At 38.7% G+C, this 17,115-nt stretch overlaps 1 non-coding gene across 1 annotated transcript; it reads right to left on the bottom strand.

Annotated features, from left to right (window-relative positions):
• Positions 16,786-16,874, bottom strand: TRNAY-GUA. Its single transcript is given in 2 exon segments — positions 16,786-16,821; positions 16,838-16,874. It is a non-coding gene; the product is annotated as a tRNA-Tyr (tRNA).

Below are 17,115 nucleotides of genomic sequence, written 5' to 3'. Positions count from 1 at the left end.
TCCCTAGAGAAGGGAATGGCAACCCACTCCAGTATTCTTGAGAAATCCATGGACAGAGGAACCTGGCATTAAAAAAATAAAATAAAATAAAACCACCTTAAATGTTGAGAAAAGTTGCCCCTCTCAAGAATGGTAAAATAGATAGCTGGTGAGAAGTTGCTATATAACACAGGAAGTCCAGCCTGGGGCTATGAGATGATGCAAAGGGATGGGGTGGGGGAGGGGAGGGAGGTGATATATGTAAAATTACGGCTGATTTGCATTGTTGTATGGCAGAAACTAACACAACACTGTAAAGCAATTTTCCTCCAATTAAAAAATACATTTATAAAAGGTACACTTTATCTTTTGTAAAGCAAATAAGCAATTCCTCCTCTATTCTATCTGCCTCAAACTTCGGATTTTTTCTAATGTATTGGTTTTCCATGAAACTTCACATTTCACTGCATGTAATCCACTAGAAAGAACAGTGATGAAAGTGGATAGCTTATGAATTTCTTTCCCAGACTTACAATCAGTATTATAGGCAATTTTATGACCCAGTTTCCCCATCTCTTTGTTATACCTGTCATCATTTGCTAAATGATATTAAGAATATCATATAATTTCTCTGTGCTCTAGTTTGCCCACTGTAATAGTCAGGGTTTCCAAGAGACACAGAAATATGGATATAAATGTAGATACAGATATATAGCTTAGATGGCAAAGAATCTGCCTGCAATGCAGGAGACCAAGGTTTAATCCCTGGGTTAGGAAGATCCCCTGGAGAAGAGAGTGGAAACCCACTCCAGTATTCTTGCCTGGAGAATTCCATGGACAGGGGAGCTTGGAGGTCTACAGTCCATGGGGTCACAAAGAGTTGGACTTGACTGGCCGACTAACATATAGATGTATAGAGAGATTTATTTTAAGCAATTGACTCATATAATTGTGAGAGCTAGCAAATCTGAAAGGCAGGTCAGCAGGCTGGGAGCCCAGGTAGAATTTCTATGTTGCAGGCTTGAAACAAAATTCTTTGGGAAACCTGTCCGCTCTTACTACCTTCAACTGATTAGATGAGGCCCACCCACATTATAAAAAGTAAGTTGCTTTTTTCAAAGTCAAATAATTGCACATGCAAATAATTGCATCCACAAATACCTTTGCAGCAACATCTAGACTAGTGTTTGACAAAACTAGTGAGGGTCATAGCCTAGCCAAATTGACACATGAAATTAACCATCACACCCAGTGACAAACTAAACTAGAAATTGTACAGATCTTTTCTTTTGACTCTATTACTCCACCATTCTACTTCTTTTATGATTATTTCTCGTGCATATAGTTGCTGGTAATAGCAAAAGGAGGAACGAAAATATTTATTTATTTTTTTTAACCCTATCCGGAGTATTCAAGGTATGGATCAACATTTTTACCATTACAACAGAGATGAAAAAATGCTAATCATTTTTAATTATGGTGTTGAGAATATCCAACCTTAAAATTTTTTAAGCATACACGGAAAGAGGAGAATGACATTGCTGTGGTTTCTTGACCCTATTAAAACTTATTTATGGAATCCTCAGCTGCCCATCAAAACCAAATTATGCAGTTTATAAACATGCTACTCATTTGGAACATTTTTTTTATTTCATATCCTCCTCTACCCTTAAAAATACATAGCTCTTACTATGTATTTACTTCATTATTTCATATTTCTCAGTTGTTGGAGATATATAGTTTTATGTTGAATTATGTTCCTCAAAACAAGAATTCTTATAGATTAGAAAATTTTAGAACACTTTTCAGATGAATAATGTTTAAAAAGAGGGGCTCTGTTCAAAACCAGCTCAGTCAAATCATTAAAAAACATAGTGTTCAGAAATATGTATTTATAGTTACAGTTAAAGAAAACACATACAAAAGGGGAATAAAGAATCTTTGTAAAAACTACTAATAATCAATGCTTCTTGATCATTCTCTACATCATGAAATACCCAGATATTTCAGCAGAACTTAGTTGTATTTAAAGTATATTAAAATGCTTTTTACACTTAAATTCAAAATAGAAAAAAGAGTGATAGCTTTCACTTCTTTTTAACCCTTTAGAGTTTTCAGTTGTACCCCATTCTCTTCCGCTATATCTACGTCTTGTATGCCAGTCCAAAATCAGCTGATTAATGCTCACTAAATACTATCTAGTATTTGGGATCTGAAAGCCTAGATTCAAATTCAGGTTTCCCTATTTAATTACTATGTGTTTCTCAGTTTCTTTAATTGAGCATGGATAATGATTATTCCCTCCTGGAAGTGGGAAATGGAAGGTTCTATGAAACTTAAATTAAGTGAAGAATCTAAAGTGTATTGAACAGAATGGAAGCTCAATAAAATATAGTTTATGCTTCTTGCAACCACCATGCCTTAGCTCATGCTATTAACTCCACATGGAATACACTTCCATGTTTTCACCTGAAAAAATCCTTTCCATTCTAATTCATCTTTGGAAATTCTGTCGTTATTTGTAAGTAGAAGTAACTTTTCCTTTTCCTGCACACCCGTTACAGGTTGTTTATAACTATCTTGGAGTGTGTTTCTAATTCCCTAGCTCACCTTCAAGCATTATGTGGAAAGAATAGTGATATTTGATACCCTAGGATGCCTCTCACAGTGCCTAAGACGCAATAAGGACTCATTATAATCATTCATTTACTTATTTCATAAATATTTATTGAGTGTCTATTAAGTGCTCTGTCTTAGAGAGAGAAGACAGAACTCACTAAGTTTATGTTCCAGGCAGAAAGGGGCAAATGATAGCTTAATGACTGAATAAATAAATTACTTGGCTGGGATCTCTGGCCTCAATGTCAAAAGCCCTCCTCTAGCATCCCTGTTTTTCTGTACTTCACAATGTAGCAAACAACTTATAACTTAGTTGTTTTTTGTTTTGAACAAGTGGAATTTATTAAAGTTACCTAGAGGAAGAACACAAGAGAGCAGAAAAAGGGAATGGCAGAGAGTCTCAATAATAAGATGCTGGAAAGTACTTAATAAAAGATTCAGGATCTAATTGAGAGATTTCAGGGTAAGGTCTAAGGAAGCGGGAGTTTCTTATAAATTGGATGCTGTCAAAATGCCGGGATAATTTTATGATGGAGGATCTCATTAAATCTTTTCTTTTTCATTTTTATTTTTAATGAGAGGATAATTACGTATTGTGTTGGTTTCTGCCATACATCAACATGAATCGGCCATAGTTATACATAATTCCCCCCCCATCTTGAACCCCTCTCCAACCTCCTTCCCCATCCCACTCCTCTAACTTGTCACAGAGCACCAACTTTGGGTTCTCTGCATCATACAGCAAACTTCCAAAGGCTATCTATTTTACAGACAGTAATGTATATGTTTCAGTGCTATTCTCCCAAAACATCCCACCCTCTCCTTCCCCCACTGTGTCCAAAAGTCTGTTCTTTATGTTTGCATGCCCTTGCCTTTCAAAAAGGCTCATCAGTACTATCTTTTTAGATTCCATGTATATATGCTGCTAAGTCACTTCAGTTGTGTCCAACTCTGTGCGACCCCATAGATGGCAGCCCACCAGGCTCCCCCGTCCCTGGGATTCTCCAGGCAAGAACACTGGAGTGGGTTGCCATTTCCTTCTCCAATGCATGAAAGTGCAAAGTGAAAGTGAAGTCACTCAGTTGTGTCCGACTCTTAGCGACCCCATGGCCTGCAGCCTACCAGGCTCCACTGCCCATGGGATTTTCCAGGCAAGAGTACTGAAGCGGGGTGCCATTGCCTTCTCCACCATATATATATTTATGTGTGTGTGTCAATATACAATTTTTTTTCTCTTTCTGATTTACTTCACTCTGTATAATAGCCCCTACGTTCATCCCCCCACTAGAAATGACTCAAATGCATTCCTTTTTATAGCTGAATAACATGCCACCCACTCCAGTACTCTTGCCTGGAAAATCCCATGGATGGAGGAGCCTGGTAGGCTGCAGTCCTTGGGATCGCTAGGAGTCGGACACGACTACGCGACTTCACTTTCACTTTTCACTTTCATGCATTGGAGAAGGAAATGGCAACCCACTCCAGTGTTCTTGCCTGGAGAATCCCAGGAATGAGGGAGCCTGGTGGGCTGCCGTCTATGGGGTCGCACAGAGTTGGACACGACTGAAGTGACTTAGCAGCAGCAGCAACATTCCACTATATTCATGTACTACAACTTACTTATCCATTCATCTGTCAGTGGACATCTAGGTTGCTTCCATGTTCTAACTATTATAAATAGTGCTTCAATGAACATTGGGGTACATGTGTCTTTTTCAGTTATGGTTTCCTCAGGGTATACGCCCAGTAGTGGGATTGCTGAGTTATATGATAGTTTTAGTCCTAGGTTTTTGTTTTTGTTTTTTTTTAAGAATCTGCATACTGTTCTCCGTAGTGGTTGTATCAATTTTCATTCCCATAAATAGTGCAAGAAGGTTTCTTTTTCTCCACACCCTCTCCAGCATTTACTACATGTAGGCATTTTGATGATGGCCATTCTGACAGCTATGAGATGATAACTAGTTTTGATTTGCATTTCTCTAATAATGCACAACGCTGAGCATCTTTCCATGTGCTTATTAGCCATCTATATGTCTTCTTTGGAGAAATGTCTGTTTAGGTCTTCTGCCCACTTTGTGATTGAGTTGATTGCTTTTCTTTTTTTTTTTTTTTTCATTGTTTTTCCTGTATTGAGCTGCATGAGCTGCTGGTATGTTTTGGAGATTAATCCCTTGTCAGTTGTTTCTTTTGCTATTATTTTCTCCTATTCTGAGGGTTGTCTTTTCGCCTTGTTTATAGTTTCCTTTACTGTGCAAAAGCTTTGAAGTTTAATTAAGCCTCATTTGTTTATTTTTGTTTTTATTTCCACTACTCTAGCAGGTGGGTCATAGAGGATCTTGCTGTGATTTGTGTTAGAGAGTGTTCTGCCTATGTTTACCTCTAAAATTTTTGTAGTTTCTGGCCTTATGTTTATGTCTTTAATATATTATGTGTTTATTATTGTGTATGGTGTTAGGAAATGTTCTAATATCCTTCTTTAACATGTAACTGACCAGTTTTCCCAGCACTGCTTAATGAAGAGACTGTATTTTCTCCACTGTATATTTCTGCCTCCTTTTTCAAAAATAGGGTGCCAGTAGGTGCATGGATGGACTTATCGCCAGGTTTTCTATGTTTTTCCATTGGTCTATATTTCTGTTTTTGTGCCAGTACCATGCCGTCTTGAAGACTGTAGCTTTGTAGTACAGTTTGAAGTTAGGAAGGTAGATTTCTCCAGCTCCATTCTTCTTCCTCAAGACTGCTTTGGTTATTTGGGGTCTTTTGCGCTTGCATACAAATTGTGAAATTATTTGTTCTAGTCCTGTGAAAAATATTATTGGTAGTTTGACAGGGATTGTGCTGAATCTATAGATTGATTGCTTTGTGTAGTATAGTCATTTTCACTATATTGATTCTTCCAGTCCAAGAACATGATCTGTCTCTCCATCTGTTTGTGTCATTTTGATATCTTTCATCAGTGTCTCCTGGTTTTCTGCATATAGGTCTTTTGTCTCTTTAGGTAAATTTATTCCTAAGTGTTTTATTCTTTTTGTTGCAATGGTGAATGGGATTGTTTCCTTAATTTCTCTTTCTGATTTTTCATTGTTAGTGCATAGGAATGCAAGGGATTTCTGTTTATTAATTTTATATCCTGCAACTTTACTATATTCATTGATTAGCTTTAGTAATATGGTGACATCTTCAGGGTTTTCTGTATAGAGAATCATTTAATCTGCAAACAGTGAGAGTTTTACTTCTTTTCCAATCTGGATTCCTTTTATTTCCTTTGCTTCTCTGATTTCTGTGGCTAGGACTTCCAAAACTATGTTGACTAATAATGGCGAGAGGGTGCACCCTTGTCTTATTCCTGATTTTAGAGGAAATGCTTCCAGTTTTTCACCACTGAGGATAATGTTTACTGTAGGTTTGTCATATATGGCCTTTATTATGCTGAGATATGTTCCTTCTATGCCTACTTTCTGGAGAGGTTTTATCATAAAAGGATATTGAATTTTGTCAAAGGCTTTCTCTGCATCTATTGAGATGATCGTATGTTTTTTATCTTTCAATTTGTTAATATGGTGTACCACACTGATTGACTTGCATATATTGAAGAATCCTTTTGTTGAGGATTTTTGCATCTATGTTCATCACTGATTGGCCTGTAATTTTCTTTTTTTGTGGCATCTTTGTCTGGTTTTGGTATCAGGGTAATGGTGGCCTCACAGAATGAGTTTGGGAGTTATCTTCCTCTGAAATTATTTGGAAGGGTTAAGCAGCATAGATGTTAGTTCTCTAAACTTCTGGCAGAATTTGCCTGTGAAGCCATCTGGCCCTGGGCTTTTGTTTGTTGGAAGATTTTTTATTACAGTTTTGATTCCATGCTTGTGATTGGTCTGTTCATAATCTCTATTTCTTCCTAGTTCAGTATTGAAAGGCTACACTTTTCTAAGAATTTGTTCATTTCTTCCATGTTGTCCATTTTTATTGACATATAGTTGCTCATAGTAGTCTTTTATAATCCTTTGTATTTCTGTGTTATCTGTTGTAACTTCTCTTTTTTCATTTCTAATTTTATTCATTTGAGGTTTTTTTTTTTAATGAGTCTGGTTTACAGTTTGTCAATTTTGTTTATCTTCTCAAAGAACCAGCTTTTAGTTTTATTGATCTTTGCTCTTGTCTCCTTCATTCCTTTCCATTTATTTCTGCTATGATCTTTATGATTTCTTCCTTTCTACTTTGGGGGTATTTTTGTTCTTTTTCTACTTGCTTTAGGTGTAAGATTAGGTTATTTGATGGCTCTCTTGTTCCTTGAATCAGGCTTATATTGCTAGAAAGCTCCCTCTTAACACTATTTTTACTGTATCCCATAGGTTTTGAATTGTCAAGTTTTCATTGTTATTTGTTTCTAGACATATTTTTATTTCCTTTTTGATTTCTTCAGTGATCTGTTGGTTATTCAGAAGTGTATTGTTTAACCTCCAAGTGTCTGTGTTTTTTATAGTTTTTTTTCCCTATAGTTGATATCTAACCTTACAGCACGGTGGTCAGAAAAGATGCTTGAATTATTCACTTTTAAAAAATTTACCAAGGCTTGATGTATGGACCAGGATGTAATCTATCTTGGAGAATATTCCATGTGTAATTAAAAAAGAAAATGAAAGCTGTTGTTTTTGGATGAAATGCCTGTAGATCTCAATTAGGTCTAACTTGTCCAGTGTATCATTTAAAGCTTGTGTTTCCTTATTAATTTTCTGTTTGGATGATCTGTCCATTGATGTGAGTAGGGTATTAATGCCCCTCACTGTTATTGTATTACTGTTGATCTACTCTTTAATAATTGTTAGCATTTGGCTTATGCACTGAGGTGCTTCTAAGTTGGTTGCATATAGATTTACAATTGTTATATCTTCTTCTTGGATTAATTCCTTGTTTATTATGTAGTGTCCTTCTTTGTCTCTTGTAATCGTCTTTAGTTTGAAATCTATTTTATCTGATATGAGTGCTGCAACTCCTGCTTTCTTTTGATTTCCATTAACATGGAATATCTTTTTCCAGCCCCTCACTTTCAGTATGTATATGTCCCTAGTCTTGATGTGGATCTCTTATAGACAGCATATATAAGGTGCTTATTGTATCCATTCAGCCAATCTCTGTCTTTTGGTTGGAGCACCTAACTCATTTACATTTAAGGTAGTTATCAATATGTATGATCTTGTTATGATTTATTTTATTCTTTGGAATTTGTTTTGTATGCCTTTCCTTTTTGTGTTCCTTGCCTAGAGAAGCTCCTTTAGTATTTGTTGTAGAGCTGGTTTGGTGGTGCTGAATTCTCTTTTCTTATCTGTAAATTTTTGATTTCCTGTTCAAATCTGAAAGAGATCCTTGCTGGGTAGAGTAGTCTTGGTTGCAAATCTTCCTCTTTCACCACTTTACGTGTATCCTTTCATTCCCTTCTGTCATGCAGAGTTTCTGTAGAAGATCAGCTTAAAGCCTTATGGGGATCCCCTAGTATATTATTTGTTGCTTTTTCCGTGCTGCTTCTTAATATTTATTCTTTGTGTTTAATTTTTGTTAGTTTGATTAATATCAAACTTGTCTTGGTGTGCTTCTCCTTGGGTTTATCTTGTATGAAACTCTTTGGGCTTCCTGGATCTGGGTCACTATTTCCTTTCCCATTTTCGGTACTTTTTCACTATAGTCTCCTCAAATATTTTCTCATGCCCTTTCCTTTTGTCTTCTTCTGGGACCTCTATGAGTCAATGTGGTTACACTTAATGTTGTCCCAGAGGTCTCTGAGACTATCCTCATTACTTTTTATTCTTTTTTCTTTATTATTTTCTGCTTCAGTTATTTCTACCATTTTATCTTCCAACTCCTTTATCTGTCCTTCTGTCTCAGTTACTCTACTGTTGGTTCTCTCCAGTATATTTCTAATCTCAGACATTATGTTGAGATTATGTTGTTCATTATTGAATTATGTTGTTCATTATCAATTGTTTATCCTTTAACCTTAGATTCTTGTTAAACATTTCTTGCATCTCCTCGACCCATGCTTCCAGTCTATTTATCCATGTCTCCATTTTATTTTCAAGATTTTGGATCATCTTTAAAATCATTACTCTGAATTTTTTTTCAGGAGAATGCCTATTTCCTCTTCATTTGTTTGGTCTTGTGGGTTTTTACCATGTCCCTTCATCTACTGCATGTTTCTGCCTTTTCATTTTGTTCAGTTTACTGTATTTGAGGTCTCCTTTCTGTAGGCTGGAAGGTCGTAGTTCCTCTTAATTGTAGAATCTGCCCTCCATGGATGGGGTTGGACCAGCGCTTTGTGAAGGTTTCCTGGTTGAGGATACTTATGCCTATGTTCTGGTGACTGGAGCCGGATCTTATCTCTCTAAAGGATAGTGCCATGTCCAGTAGTGTGTTTTGTAGGTCTATGGGTTTGGTATGGCTTTGGGCATCCTGTCTGCTAATGTGCAGGGTTGTGTCCCTGTTTTGCTGAAGAATTAGCATGGGGCATCCAGCACTGGAACTTGCTGGCCTTTGGGTGGGGCTAGGTTTTAGTGTTGAGATGAAAACCTGTGGGAGGGATCTCATCTATTAATGTTCCCTGGAGTCAGGGGTTCTCTGGTGGATCAAAGTCTTGAGCTCGGGTCTCCCATCTCAGGTGTTAATGCCTGAGCTCTACTATAGCGCCAAGACCTCACAAACCACATAGCACAGAAGACAAAACCCCAAGACTCGGTGAAGACAATACTCAACAGTCCAGAACACCAGCACGATTCACACCAACATCCTCCAATATTTCTGGGAAGGTCTCTGGACCTGTTGTAGGCAGGCTGGGGTCAGCTCAGTCTCAGATCTGGCCTTATTCCAGCTTGTACTTGCTCCTAAAATTCACAGTTACCCCTGAAGTCCACGGTCTGTTCCCCACCCAGACACAAGGGGGCTAAGGCCAAGACTTACTAAGGCTCACTTCTTCACTTGAGCTGGGGGAAAAGGAGAATATGGCAGCCACAATTGGGATGTACCTGTGGCACAATTGGGAGTACCTGCAGCAATAGAGAATTGCTGGATGCTGTTACAATCTGAGGCAGGTCCTGTGCTCTCCCAGAGGAACTGGCCTCAGGCTGTGGGACCCTAGTAAGAATCTAGCTGTTTAAGCTCCCAGGAAGGTGTGGGCAGTAACCTGTGCCTGCTCATAGCTTGGTGGTATCTGCCACCTCTGGGGTCAGGATTGCATCAGCGGCTTTTTGCCTTCTGTCTCAGGCACTTTCCTGGATTTAGAAGTGGCAGTTACATCTAATTTCACAACTGGTGCTCTGACCAGTTGTGATTTGGGGTTTTGATGGCTGTCAGTGGGCACTCAGCCACTGACAGTGTGCAAGTGTGGCATTAGTATCCTGGTGACAATGACTTCTTGCCATTCTGAGACACTCAGTATTTTCTTTGGACTCCCTCCACTGCATTGAAGTAGCCCCCTCAGAGTATCCTCATGGCAGCTAATCCCAAACCTCTCCCTGGGATCTGACACCTGTGCCTGAGCCTTGGCATCCCATCCCCAGCTTCTGCAGCAGGCTGAGACTCGCAAGCCACTTCTCTGTTAAGAAGTGCTGTTCGGCAGCGATTTCTGTGATGCATTTTCTGTTTTGTCCTCTGAGCCCCCGCTGTTTCACTTAACTCTGGTGTGATTAGCCTCGAGATGCCTCAGCGGAAATGGGCCTCATCTCGCCTGGAGGGGAGAACCTCCTGGATTTTCTCGAGTTGCGGCAGGTGCTCTCGAGTTACGACGGGGACATCAGGGACCCGCTCTGGTGGCCTCAGGAAAGGCCAGTTCCCATGTGAGTTGCTAGGGGGCCTCTCGAGATTCCTCTCCAGTCGATGCCGGGGCCTAAGACCTTGTGTGGAGTCGGGACCGGAACCTGAGGATTCCTCTCCAGTGCTGACATGGATCTTGGGGTACTTCTGGAGTCTCCAAAGGGGAGTCAGTCTTCGTCTCGAGTGGGGGCATGCACGTCCGCTTTCCTCCTGAGCTGTAGCAGCAGTGTCACGCTTCCCGTTGCGTGGATCAAGGGATCTGTGGCTTTCCCTCGAGGCTTTCCCACGAGTCTTTCCCACGGGGCTGTCCCAAGTGCCACCATGGTGTGAGTTGATCGTCGACATGAAAGTCGAGGCAGTGCAGGGAAAACAGGTTCCTCTGGAATGGACTGAGTCATCTGGGGGACTCTTGGAATGGTGGCACGACGCTGGAGTTCCTCTCGCCTTTCCTGTTGAGAGCGCCTCCTCTTGAGATGCCACGGGAATGCCGGGAAATCTTTCCCGACGAAGCAGGGAAAGGATCCCTCATCTAGAGCTAGAGGCGGAAACGGGGCTCCTCTGGATGTGGGCGGGACTCTCGTGCTTCCTCTCGAGTGGAGACGGATATGTCGGGGAACTTCTTGAGTTGCAGCAAGGGTGTGAAGGACCCTTTTGAAGTTCCAGAGGGAAGGTGTGATTAGCCTCCAGACGCCTCAGCGGAAATGGGCCTCATCTCGCCTGGAGGGGAGAACCTCCTGGATTTTCTTGAGTTGCGGCAGGTGCTCTGGAGTTATGACGGGGACCTCCGGGACCCGCGCTGGTGGCCTCAGGAAAGGCCAGTCCCCATGCGAGTTGCTAGGGGGCATCCCCACCCATAAGGGGGTTTATGAATACGCAGAAAACTTTCCTCTTTCACAACTCTCTCCCTTGGGGTACAAGTCTCCATCCTGAAATCCTTTGTCTCTTTCTACGTCTTTATCTTTTGCCCTGCCTCATTCTAAGAAGACTGTCTTGCCTTTTTGGAAGTTTGGGGTCTTCTGCTGTTGTTCAGAAGTTGTTCTGTAGGAGTTGTCCCATATTCAAATGAATTTTTCATGTGTTTGTGGGGAGGAAGGCAATCTCCCCATCTTACTCACCTGCCATTTTCCATCATAACTTAGTTTTGAAATATATTTTGAAATAAAAATTGTTTTGCCTCTCTAAACTCTTTTCCTCTAATTTTTTCCATCCTTATTTCTATCTTGGTAAAGTCACTGGTAACACTTGAAAATAACGTGATGTACACTTCTAGATTTCCAGGGGTCATCACTCAAAACGTTTGATTTCCCAGAGCATGTAAATTGCTGAGGGTGGAGGTTAGCCTGGGAAGGAAGAGGGAGAATGCTTTAGGTTTGCATGTAGAGTCAGAAAAAATCCTGAAACTATTCTACTTATTACTAAAATGTATATAGATATATATTTTTTACATATATATATCTACATATATAATATACATATATATAGATATAAGGAATGATGCTAAAGCTGAAACTCCAGTACTTTGGCCACCTCATGCAAAGAGTTGACTCACTGGAAAAGACTCTGATGCTGGGAGGGATTGTGGGCAGAAGGAGAAGGAGATGACAGAGGATGAGATGGCTGGATGGCATTACCGACTCGATGGACGTGAGTTTGAGTGAACTCCGGAAGTTGGTGATGGACAGGGAGGCCTGGCATGCTGCAATTCATGGGGTTACAAACAGTCGGACACCACTGAGTGACTGAACTGGAACTGGAGATATATGTATATATGAGTCCATAATTATGCCAGTGTTCATAGGAGCATTATACACAATTGTAAAAAGTTGAAACAACTCAAATATCCATTGACAGATGAATGGATAAATACAATGTAGTATAAACATATAATGAAATATTATTCAGCCTTTATTTTTAATTTATATATTTTTGGCTGCCTTGCATCTTCACTGCTGTGTGCAGGCTTTCTCCAGTTGCAGCAAGCAAGGACTTCCTTCATTATGGTGCCCAGGCTCCTCATTACAGTGGCTTCTCTTGTTTCAGCTCATAGGCTCTAGGCTTCAGTAGCTTTAGAGCACGGACTTAGTGGCTCCAGGGCACGTGGGATCTTATGGAGCAGGGATCAAACCCATGTCCCCTGTATTGGCAGGCAGATTCTGGGCCACTGGACTATCAGGGAAGTCCCCAGCCTGTAAAAGGAAGGAACTTCTGATACCTGCTACAACACAGATGAACTCTGAAGACCCTATACTAAATGAAACAAGCCAGACATAAAAGGGAAAATATTCTATGATTTCACTTATGTAGAGTACCTGAAACAATCAAATTCATAGAGACAGAAAGCAGAACAGTGTTATGAAGGGCTGGAAGAGTGGAGAATGAGGACTGTTTAACTGATACAGAGTTTCAGTTTAGGATCATTAAAAAATTGGATGGATAGATGATCGTAGTAGTTGCACAATGATGTGAAAGTACTTAATGCCCCTGAATTTTACACTTAAAAATAATTAAGATGGTAAATTTTATGTTATGTATATTTTGTCACAATTTTAAAAGCTAATGACAAATGATGGTTGGACAGAAGAACCATGCTTGCTTCACCAACTATAAGGTTCCCATTGTAACTCTTTAATAATAGTTTATCCTCTAGCCAATGATTGCCAAGAACATACCTGAAATTATACAAGTTGGATTTATAGCTTTTTGTAGTAAGGAAGAATCCACATCACGGGAACCCTGGGCCATATAAGTGAGAGAGTGTTAGAAAGTACATATTATAGGACTTTCTCTTATATTTGGAGATTTAAGAAGGATTTAAGGAAGCTGGGCTTTGCTTTGATTTGGATGCTGTCAGGAAGTGGTGTAGGGAGTAATTCAATGAGTATCTTCATAAATCTTATCTACAAGGAGGAGATACTAGACTAAGGCTAGAGTTGAACACGACTGAGCAACTGAATTGAACTGATAAGAAATAAAGAAGCAAGAGTCATTCATTAGAGTAGGGTATATCAGATCATTTTTGTGACATATACACTACTAATGTTTTATCTGTTTTAGATATGATTACAGAGGGTTCATGTTCTTATTTGTTGCAGTTGCTCAAGGTCTTAGAGTGGCCTTGTCCAGTGTCAATGTTCCATGAATGTGTTCATGTTTAACAGGTGAACACCAAGGCCTGGCTGATAATACCAGAAATCCTAGATGTCAGGGACTATTTTTCTTTCAGACCAATAAGTAGAAGGACACAGCCCAACTTAATTTATTTGGAGCTCTAAGAGTACTAGTCTAGTAGACCTTTGCAAATGATTAATGACATTGACAACTTTGATATGTACTCTTCGTCAGTAAAATTTTCACTTACGTTTTATGGCATGAGCAGATTGATGCAATAAAGCAATTTTTATGCCTGCGTGCACAAGCTCATGAGTGTTCATGCACATGTATGCCCTGCAAAACCTCTTCTATCCTGCCATTCTCGAATAGTTCCCAAGGTACACAGAAGCAATGATAATCCCTGCTGCAGAATAACTCACTCAATTTGCATTTCTTTTCAGTCTCTTCTTGCAAACCCCAAAGGCAATCATCTATATCTAGGGCTGTCTGACAGGCAAAGGTAATGCTGTGGGACACCAGTAACACCTTAGAGGAAGAGATTCTGAGAAGAAAAGTCAGATGGTGAGCTCTCAGTCTAGCCTTAGCCCTAGAACTACAGATCAGCAATGGGAGATAGTGTCAGAAATTTGGACATAGTGTGAGATACAGGAAGGACAAGTATCTGGGAGCTCTGAAAAATGCTCAGTACAGAAAAACAAAGAATTAGACTCAATGACTATTTTTGCTTTTATTCATTTTCCTGACTACCATTCTAGCATCATTTAAGACTACACCTTTGGCTAAATCCTGTATTTGTCTTAGTAAATGCATAAACTTACAGGATTCTGTATCTAAGCTATAAACTACATTCAAAGTAGCTGTCCACAACTCTAGTGCTGAATGTGGACAGATTCATAATTTGCTCTGAGTGTATGTTTATGATGGCCAACTTTTGTAAACCTATACTGCTCTGGTGGTAAATAACAAACATTTTGGTAATTTTCAGTCACAGCTATCTTATTACTTGGTGTCTTTTAATATATTTCATCATGAAAAATTTCACACACTTGCAAAAGTGTAGAGAACAGTAAATAAACCTTCACATATTCATCATTCAGACTCAATAACTATCAGCTCATGGGAAACTTTTATTTTTTAGACACTGCTATTTCAAATTGAATGATTTTAGAGCAAATTCCATGTATGATAATATTTAATCCAAAATATTTTGATGTATTAAGTTAATGATCTAATATAGTCAATCAATCAATTTAGATTTTAAAAATCACCAATTAATGAATGAACTGAGATTTTCTCAACTCACTGATTAGTATCCTAGATACAATATAAATGGAATACTTTAAATTCTGTTTCTTAACTCAAGTTGTATATAGGAAAATATATATGCACTTATTTATACAACTTGTAGGGAAATTGTAAGAAATGAAATTAAAACTTTACAAACATAGACTATCCTAAGTTAAAGGTAACCATACCCTCTGGTTCTGCAATTACTATGTAAATGCAATGTTGAAGAGAATATTTATTTCCTTGATTATATATTATATGATTATATAATATTATATGATATTATATAATATTATATGATTGTATATTATATAATATTATACATATTATAATCACTGCATTTATTCTTTATAGCCTAAAGATCTTTTAGAAGGATTGAAGTTTGTGTACTTTTTTTTTTATCAAAACAGTCATTTTGGAAAAAGCAAATGAAAATGCATACATCTTTGATTTAAAAAGTCAAGCCTAAGACCTAGGCCTCATTTTGTCTACTATACACTAAGTATTTCTCAAGACAGCTGTAAAGAGCCAACACAGCTTGACAAAGATTATACTTCAAAACAGACAGGAGATAGATCTTCTGATCCCTGAACAAGGAGGGACTTGAGCCATCCTGGCGATGTGAATGTAAAATTGACTACTGCCGCTACTAGTCCTTGTTATGCTGTATTGATGACGCTTATGATTATTTCCGGAGAAGGCAATGGCACCCCACTCCAGTACTCTTGCCTGGAAAATCCCATGGACGGAGGAACCTGGTAGCCTGCAGTCCATGGGGTCGCCAAGAGTCGGGCATAACTAAGCGACTTCATTTTCACTTTTCACTTTCATCCATTGGAGAAAGAAATGGCAACCCACTCCAGTATTCTTGCCTGGAGAATCCCAGGGACGGGGGAGCCTAGTGGGCTGCCGTCTATGGGGTCATACAGAGTCAGACACCACTGAAGTGACTTAGCAGTAGCAGTAGCATACACTAAGTAAAACCAAATGATGACTAAATTATTTATTATGTATCACACTTATACAAGACATATTTTTTACCTTCCCATATAGACAATAATACAATTTCGTTTCATTATTACATATGGTTTGGAAATGTCATTTGACCAAAATACTAAGAACATTTTCAGATATCTCTGAAAATACATATAAGGACTTTTTTACAGTTACTATAAAAAATAATAGCATAGTTCTAAGATATAAGAATGCATGCTATTTAATAATTATATAATATTTGTATGGACACGACTGAGCGACTGAACTGAACTGAACTGAACTGAGCATTAAATGGCTATATATGGAGTCAGAGTATCTTTGACAGCTTGTATGAAAAACAGGCATATAAACTTGCCTTTACATGCCCTACAGAAAGTGTTACAAAATATATACTATATCAAATACAGACAAACCATCATTAACAGAAAATGGCTAAGGAGCCAAACACAAAATGTCTTTCCTAGCCCAACAAAGATAGTTGTGGACCAAGAAGAGATGAACGCCAAAATCTATAATAAATCACATAGCAACTGACAACAAATTCTGAAAGGACACTACAAATGCCTAGATCCTTATTTCCCAGATTGAGTGATTAATTTGTAAAGTACAAAGAAGAGAATAGGAGCTAAGAAATATAATCCAAGAGGACACCCCACATAAATATCGCTGAGGGATGAGGAAATTATGGAGCTACCTTCCTAAAATAGAAAAATTAGTAAGCATGCAACCTCCAAATTAATGGGTTTGGCAGAAAATCCATGGAATCAGAACACTGAAAAATGGCACAGTTCTCAAAGTAAATAATGCTGGGTTGCAGACACAAAGAGTCATAAGACTAATCTTGATTTTCCATAAAAATTCAAAAATGCAGTATTTAAAGTTGTGGCTCCATTGTACATTTTTGTCTCCTCTGTCAAAGATTAATTGACTAGAGGCATGTGGGTTTATTTCTGGGCTATCTATTCTGTTCCATTGATAAATATAAAACCTTTCTCCTTCGAGCCGGAATCGAACCAGCAACCTAAGGATGGCTACAGACAGGCATCTACAGTCCTCCGCTCTACCAGCTGAGCTACCGAAGGGAACACACATATGACTGAAAATATAATGAATATACAATGGAGAAAAGACAGTCTCAGCAAGTCGTGTTGGGAAAACTTGACAGCTGTATTTAAATCAATGAAATTACAACATTCCCTCACACCATATCCAAAAATACATTCAAAATGACTTAAAGACTTAAATATAAGACATGGCACCATAAAACTCCTAGAAGAGAACACAGGCAAACATTTTCTGAATAGTAACAGTGTTTTCTTAGGA

Source organism: Capra hircus, chromosome 20, assembly GCF_001704415.2.
Source record: "Capra hircus breed San Clemente chromosome 20, ASM170441v1, whole genome shotgun sequence".
Taxonomy (NCBI): domain Eukaryota; kingdom Metazoa; phylum Chordata; class Mammalia; order Artiodactyla; family Bovidae; genus Capra; species Capra hircus.
The sequence above is the reverse complement of the archived record's forward strand: the minus strand, read 5'-3'. Positions and strand labels throughout refer to the sequence as shown.